The sequence below is a fragment of the Toxorhynchites rutilus genome, chromosome 3, assembly GCF_029784135.1.
Source record: "Toxorhynchites rutilus septentrionalis strain SRP chromosome 3, ASM2978413v1, whole genome shotgun sequence".
NCBI classification, from domain to species: Eukaryota; Metazoa; Arthropoda; class Insecta; order Diptera; family Culicidae; genus Toxorhynchites; species Toxorhynchites rutilus.
The window spans coordinates 53,032,408-53,040,113 of record NC_073746.1 but is presented as its reverse complement, the minus strand read 5'-3'; the positions used below and the strand labels follow the sequence as shown (position 1 = coordinate 53,040,113).

The 7,706-nt window shown below is 37.3% G+C and overlaps 1 long non-coding RNA gene across 1 annotated transcript; it reads left to right on the top strand.

Annotated features, from left to right (window-relative positions):
• Positions 1-3,165: 3,165 nt before the first annotated feature.
• On the top strand, positions 3,166-3,700 carry LOC129780419 (uncharacterized). The gene is made up of 3 exons (XR_008743916.1): positions 3,166-3,282; positions 3,388-3,511; positions 3,626-3,700. It is a non-coding gene; the product is annotated as an uncharacterized LOC129780419 (long non-coding RNA).
• The last annotated feature ends 4,006 nt before the right edge of the window (positions 3,701-7,706 follow it).

Genomic DNA, 7,706 nt, shown 5'->3' with positions numbered 1-7,706 from the left:
CATATATATATATATATATATATATATATATATATATATATATATATATATATATATATATATATATATATATATATATATAATATAGATAGATATGAAATTGGGTATATCTCGAGAACGGTTAGGCTTTGGATAAAATGTGATATACAGTTTTTCATGTAGAATCGCATGTAGCTTCCATTTTCATTGTTACTATTCTTGAATGTTCACGTTTTCACAAAGCATTGAAAATTCAAAAACTTTCAAAAATTCATGTCTCCATTTTGGTGAGTTTACGACGGCACCGCTATACGTAAAATTTGGATAAATAGAAAGAGCTTTCCAATAAAAATATACAAAAGAAATATTGAAGGGGAAGTGTTTTGAGATATAAAAGTTTTTAACATTAAATTTAATTTTTGAGTAAGATGTTTTAACAGTATATTTAAAATGTTATTTTTCCTTAATGGTTCATTTATTTACAACTTTGTCAAAAATCATATTTCAATAAGATATCTGGATTTTAAGTAACGATTTTTTTAAAAGGAAGATGAATGATAATGATTACGCCCTTTTAAAAAATCTGTCGGGATTTAAATTGGTAATATGATAATGAAAATTGTGATTTTTGGTAGTTTCCATAATAAATACCAAGTTTCAAAAAAATCTCGGGTATTATTTTTTCTACAGATTTTTTATGCAACAAAAATTTTGAATGGTATAGATGGCGATTCAGATTTTTGAAAGAAATAGTACAGATATTCAGTATAACTGTTAATAATTAGACTGCTTGCAGAATATTGGCTGCCCTCAAGAATTCCACATGACCTCTGTTGCTTTTATGAAGCAGATTTTGTCCCAGATCAACAAATTGTATTGTTTGTTCAAAGATGAAAAACCTGAATTCATGATGCTGAAAGATTTTTAGCTAATCATTCTCACTAATAGCTGCAAAAAAAATCTTACGTTGTTACAATTTCGAAAGCTACTGAATTTGAAGACCATTTGAAAAGCGGCAAGAATATTTGTGTTGGGATGGCAACAGGAGAAGATTAGAGAGCAATCAGTGCCGAATGCAGATAATTTTTGAAGAGAAGCTGATCAAGCAAATGAGAACAATATTCGATTTTAATGATCCGACGCTGAAGCCGGTAGCAATGTTAACTTTCAGAAACTTTTCCAATTTATCAAGCATCAACGTTGTATAGGAAGCGTTTCCAACGTTCCAACGATGGGAATTTACTAGACCTGGAGAACGAATGCCGTGCCCTAAAAGTAAAAGTGCTCCGGACAGAAATCTCCGATTCAGGAAACAAACGCTCGCACTTCCGGTGCTTCGATTCCATGTTTCTAACGATCTCACTATGTCTCACTCCTCGGCATACGTTTTTTTCTTAATATAAACAGAGCAAAAATAAGTTTCGAAATCAGCTCAGTAACGACATGATGAACATATATTTATGATCAAATAATCCGATTAAACATCTTGGCGACAAATCGAATAGTTTGTCGAATGATAGTTTGCAATCTAAATTTATATGAACTATGTATAGGGATTATCAAATGCACGCGAGGCTTGCCAATGTTGATGTACATTTACAGAAAATGTAGTATTTGTAGTAACTGAATGTAAATATGAAGTTAGTAAGAAGAAAATAGAAAATTGAATAGTTGTTGGAAAATAAATGAGTATTCCTTTTATGCTAATAAAACCGATTTTTCTGTACAACGAATATTTTCGATAGTATGTAACGGGAGGAAGAATATCGAGGACAAGGAGGCGATACAACCTTCACTTAAGCGCCAGGCAAGTTATTACACTTGCCGTGAAGGAGCGAAATTTGTCTCTTCAGTTTCCCGTGCCCGACCGTGAGACCTCAGGGCGAGTTCCTGCCTACGATCTTCAACCCACCCTTGAATTGTCTTGGCGCTCACCAAGGAATAGAATTTAATCAAATTGGTATACAAAAACATCCAGGATGGAAAGGTTTCCTTTGAAGGTTTGCCTTCCCAGAGCCTATGCTACCTCGAACCCGAAAACCGAACAATTGAAGGGCCTCAAAACAGCCGAAATTCAATAAACATAAATTATAACGTGAAATACAGTATATATACAATTGTTTTCTATTAAATTCAAATTATCCCTAATCACAAATTTTGCCTTAACTCTAGTACTTGCAAGTTTTTTTTTCTGTTGCTCCCTCAGTGGTCGAGAACAAGTGCACTTGCTGCTACGCTGAGTGGTGTCTTCGCTAGATGGTGACACACGTAATGGTGTATGCGCTTTCTCCGGATTGTTGTGTGACTTTTTTCCGGGCTTATCGTGCGCGACACACGGCCTTCCCGGATGCCAAAGGTCGAACCGGCCAAAGTAGTCGACCCGAGAATCCCTTTCGTCAGCGATCACACAGACAACCGCATGTGGATTTAAATCGCTGACAAAACCCTTCTGGCGTCTTTCGGTACAACAGGATAGAGACCGCGATCTAGTACCTCGTAAAAGTTGTATCGAAGTTATAGCGTTAGTCTACAGTTAATACTTTTTTTTTAACCGTATGGTAAATTTGTAACATCGTTACATTACCCCCTACTAACGGTTAAAAATAAATGAAGTAAACTGAATTTATTTTTTATGACCAAAAAGATAAATTAGTTAATCATATCGTGTTTATATTTTTATCGAAAGTCGATTCTAGAATTAGAAATATTTCAAATAGATCTTTAGCTAACCGGTTACTCTAACACTATTCTCAGTTGTGAAGACTTCATGTTACCAGGTTTACACGAATGTGGATATTTACATCTTGGGTTTTATTTTTCTTCAACCTCCAAAACACCTTCTGGAACAAAACCTGCTTACACCAAGCAATATCCTTATTTTTTTATAAGGGTATGTTGATAACTTATCAACCAAAATCCATTTCAACTTCACTCTATGCAACAACTAAAAAAACAAATCTTAATTATCCGGAAAATTCCGAACAGAAACCTAAAAAAAAAACCGAAAACTACCCAAAATGTTCTGCAATCACTAACTAACTTGATTTCAAATAAATATTATTTGAACAAATATCGGTATAACCCAGTTCCAAATGAAATCAATTGTTTCCAATACAATGTTGGCTCACATCTCTGTATTTGACTTATCATCAAAACGATAAGTTTTTGACAGTATATTGACACAAGGTTTGTTTACAATCTCAAACAAAAGCGAATTCATTTATTCCTTTGAATTTTTTGTAATCGGTGATAATAGTTCGGAGTGATTGAACTGCAACTAAAAAGATTTGCATTGTAATAAAGGTAAGTAGTGAGTATTATTAATTTAATACTTCACCTCTAATATTCTAATTTTTTGTTTCAAACTGTGATATTGTGAAATCAATTAATTCATTTTAATTTGTTTAGGATCGGACCAAAGAGAAGTCGGAACGAATTGCAGCCTGGTCATCATCTGGCCCTACAGACTCCCACGGACTTCCAGCGTACTCTCCCTTCTCTGCTCAACTCGGTGAACTCCGGGCCGTTTCAGGTAAGCTGACCGCTAATTCATAGGGCTGTAACTTTCCTGTTGGACCATCCTATACAAGAATAGTTCTTAAATTTCACCAAACAATTCGGAACTAAAATGTTATTTACATTGCAGGTATTTTAGGACCTACACTTCACAAGGATTGCTCGTAGTTTTAATTGTTGTTAGAGACAATCTGTGGATACCAACCAACAGTTTGTATTTTTATGGATACTATCCTTAGTAACTCTGCATGTATGCAAGAGACATAGCTTGAAAAAAAATTCTAATTTCATTTCTTCTGCAGATCGGACGCATGATATATGCCCAAAGAATTTCCCTGCAAATCTTCAATCTCGTAACAGGACGATCCGATTTTTCCTACTACCTTCGCCAAGGAAAACGTATCTGCCAATTTCGCAGAAAAATTTTTGGATTTATTGGACTGGACAAAGTTTTTCTTCATCACCGTTTCTCCTATTTCAAACGTAAGCAAATTTTTATTCGAACGTAGATTGTAGTACTTCGCGTATCTATTGTAAGCCTTTTTAAGATTCTCCTTAACTTTTTCGAAGATTTTTTTCAAATTCTCATTTATCTCTGTTGGTTCAAAATTCACTTCATCTTCTGTTTCCCTCAACCGTTTATATTCGGCGCCTGAGCTAATGTAATTACGACCAAAATTTATAAAATATGGCGTAAAATTAGTTGATTCGTGAACTGATGTCCTAATTGCCATCGCGACTTTTTGAATGTCTTTGTCCCACTCTTTGTGGTCTCCTTTCAGGTATGTTCGAATAGCTGCTCCTATCACACGATTTACTCGTTCGGTTGGATTATTCGCCGGATGATAGTTGGCATTCCTCCAATGCGTAACGTGATATTGTTTTAAAAAGTTTCCAAAATCTTTTGACTTGAACTGTACATCATTATCTGATATTAGTATTTCTGGAATACCAAATACTAGAAACACCATGTTTTCCAGAAACGATATCATCGCTTTCGTTTTCGCTTCACGAAGCGGCTGAATGATTACGAACTTCGAGAACAGATCTGTTATTACCAGCAGAACAGAATTTCCGTTTTTTGATCTTGGAAAAGGACCTACGAAGTCAACTGAAATTGTTTGCCAAGGCAAAGAAGCCAATTTCTGCCTACCCATTAGAGGTGTTCGATTTGTATTAGGATATTTTGTTCGCTTACAGGTTTCGCAGCCTTGACAATATTTACGTACATCGTTGTCCATAGCTGGCCAATAATATTGCTCCTGAAGCTTTTTCAAGGTCTTGAATTTCCCAAAGTGTGTAACATCGTGTGCTTGTTGCAATATCTGTAATCGCTCATGTTTTGGTGGAACGTATTTCCACTGATATCTTGAGTCTGAAAGTTCCGATGACACATATTTATAAACGCGACCGTTTTTAATCCTGAAATCTTTAAATTTCACGTCATTTTCGGAGATATTTTTCTTAAGATGCTCATAGTCCAAATCTTGGGTATCTATATTGTTAACCATCCTCGAAAGCGCATCTGCTGTGATGTTCAAAGAACCTTTTCTGTATAGCAGATCGAAATCGTACTGTTGCAGTTTGAGTGCCCATCTGATCAATTTTGCTGAACCTTTCTCTGCGCTGATTTTCTTCAGCCAAATTAAGCTTTGGGCATCAGTTATAACCGTAAAGCGTGATCCTTCGACATAGTGTCTAAATTTTTCTATGGCCAATATAACTCCTAAACATTCCTTTTCTGTTGAAGCATATTTCTTTTGAGCTGCTGACAACTTTTTAGAAAAGAAAGCTATCGGTTTTCGTAAACCTTCCTGAATCTGCACCAAGACTGCTCCTACGGCTACGTCTGACACATCGGATTCTATTATAAATGGGCTGCTAAAGTCTGGGTTAGCAAGCACATTCGGCGAAGTTAGCACAGATTTCATTTTTAAAAAAGATTCTTCCGCTTCTTTTGTCCAATTTACTTTTCCCTTTCCCTTTCCTTTTTTCAACAGATCAGTAATCGGAGCTGTTAGGTCACTGAAGTGTTCAATGAATTGTTTATAGAAACTGACCATTCCTATGAACCTTCTGATCTCCTTCGGTGTTTTAGGGTTCGGATAGTCTAGAATTGGTTGAATTTTCTCACTATCAATGGCTAATCTGTGCTCAGATAATGTGTATCCTAAATAGCTAATATTTTTCTGACAAAACTTAGATTTCTCAAGGCTAATCGTTAGATTTGCTTGCTTCAATCTCTCCGCTACGATTCTGAGAAGTCTGAAGTGTTCGTCTAAAGTTTTTGACGTTATGATTATGTCGTCAAGATAAACATATACGTAAGGTTCCAGATCGAAACCCAGAACTTTGTTCATCAGTTTCGTCTGTGTTATCGGGGCTCCTTTAAGTCCAAATGGCATAACTTTGAACCGAAACAGCTGTTTCCCTGCTCGAAATGAAGTGAAATCTCGGCTTGTTTGTTCCAAGGGAATTTGCCAGTATGCTTTCGACAGATCTATAATAGTAAAATATGTAGACCTTTCGATGCGACTTAAAATGCCAAGCATATCTGGAAAGGGGTATGCTTCATTTTTAGTGACGTCATTAATTCGTCGACAATCTAGGCAAATGCGCCATTCTCCTGAAGATTTCTTCACTGGGAGTAGTGGGTTGCACCATTCAGCCTGAGAATCTTCAATAACGTCAAGTTCTTGCATTCTTTTGATTTCCTTATCAATCTCTTTTTGTATGTGCGGTGAACATCGGTATTGAGCTGGCTTCTTAGGTTTTGCTCCATCAATTAGTTCTATCTTGTGGGACAATACCTCTGTTCGCCCTAATTTCCCTCCATTAATTCCTTTCAGCAGATCTGCAATTTCATTTAACTTATTCATTTCTTCTACCGTCAAATTGTGCTCTGTGGTGATTTTCAGCAATTTATTTTCTGGTGTTTCGGCAAACGAAAGTTCCAAGGTTGCATCCTCCATCAATGGTTCGTGGTTTTGAATATTTCCTGGTTCCACGGTCAATACTATTGCATCTTCCTCTTCTCCGAAATGGTCTTCAACGAAGTGTAATTCTTCCTCATAAAGTCTGCTTCATTTAATATTGGAACACAAACAATTGCGTGTAGTTCAGTCATTTATTAACGAATTCATAATTTGTTTTTCATACAAATGTAGCATTTTCTTTACTCTTTCATAAAAAAAAATTTAAAAAATTATTCACTGCTGTTTCGAAGAAATTCTCGTACTTTTCCCGTAATACGGCACATTAGGCGGCGCACACCCTTTTCGTCCACCGTTTTGGCGATTTGATTCCACCAGTTCTTCATTTGAGTCATGTTCCTAACAAGTTTTCCCTTTGCCTTAAGCCTCCGCTTCGTGATTGCCCAGTATTTCTCTATCGGCCGGAACTGGGGGCAGTTTGGGGGGTTGAGGTCCTTCGGTATTACGCTGACCCCGTTCGTTGCGTACCATTCCAAACCGTTTTGCTGTAATGGCAGCTTGCGAGGTCCGGCCAAAACATTACTGGACGGTCGTGGGCACGAATAAACGGTAGAATCCGTTTCTGTAGGCACTCTTTTTTGTAGACTTCTGATGTCATTGTCTTGTCAGTGAGAAAGACTTTGGTTTTCTGTCCACAACTGCATATCCCCTGCCAAATCATGTATTTGCGGGCGAATTTATCCGCAAACACGAACTTAAATTTTGCAGGTACATCCCCCCGAGCCGTCGCCAAATAAAATTTTTGACCTGGGATTTGCCCAAAGTCCGCCTTAACGTAGGTCTCATCGTCCATCAGAATACATCCATCTAACTTGGTCAGCACTTGGTCGTACAGCTTTCGAGCACGGATTCTGGCCACATTGTTCTGCTTCAACGTTTGGCTGTTTGCTGGCTCGGAATGACCTTATTCCTTCCCGGAGACGAATTCGTCGCACCGTACTGTGAGCGGCCTGGAACTTATTGGCCAAATCGCGGTCTGAAAGATTGGGATTCCTCTTGACGGCCTTGATGACTTTCCCACGCAGTTTCCGGTCGACAGTTCCACTCCGACGCTTCGAATGCGGCTTCCGAGCCGTCGTCAAGGTAGGAAACTGCTTGATAACACGCCATACGGTATTTCTGGGCATTTTAAGCTGTTTAGCTAGCTTAGATGCCGACAACAATGGATTTTCAAGAAAACTGTGCACAATTTTATCTCTCCGTTCGGCTTCCATGGCG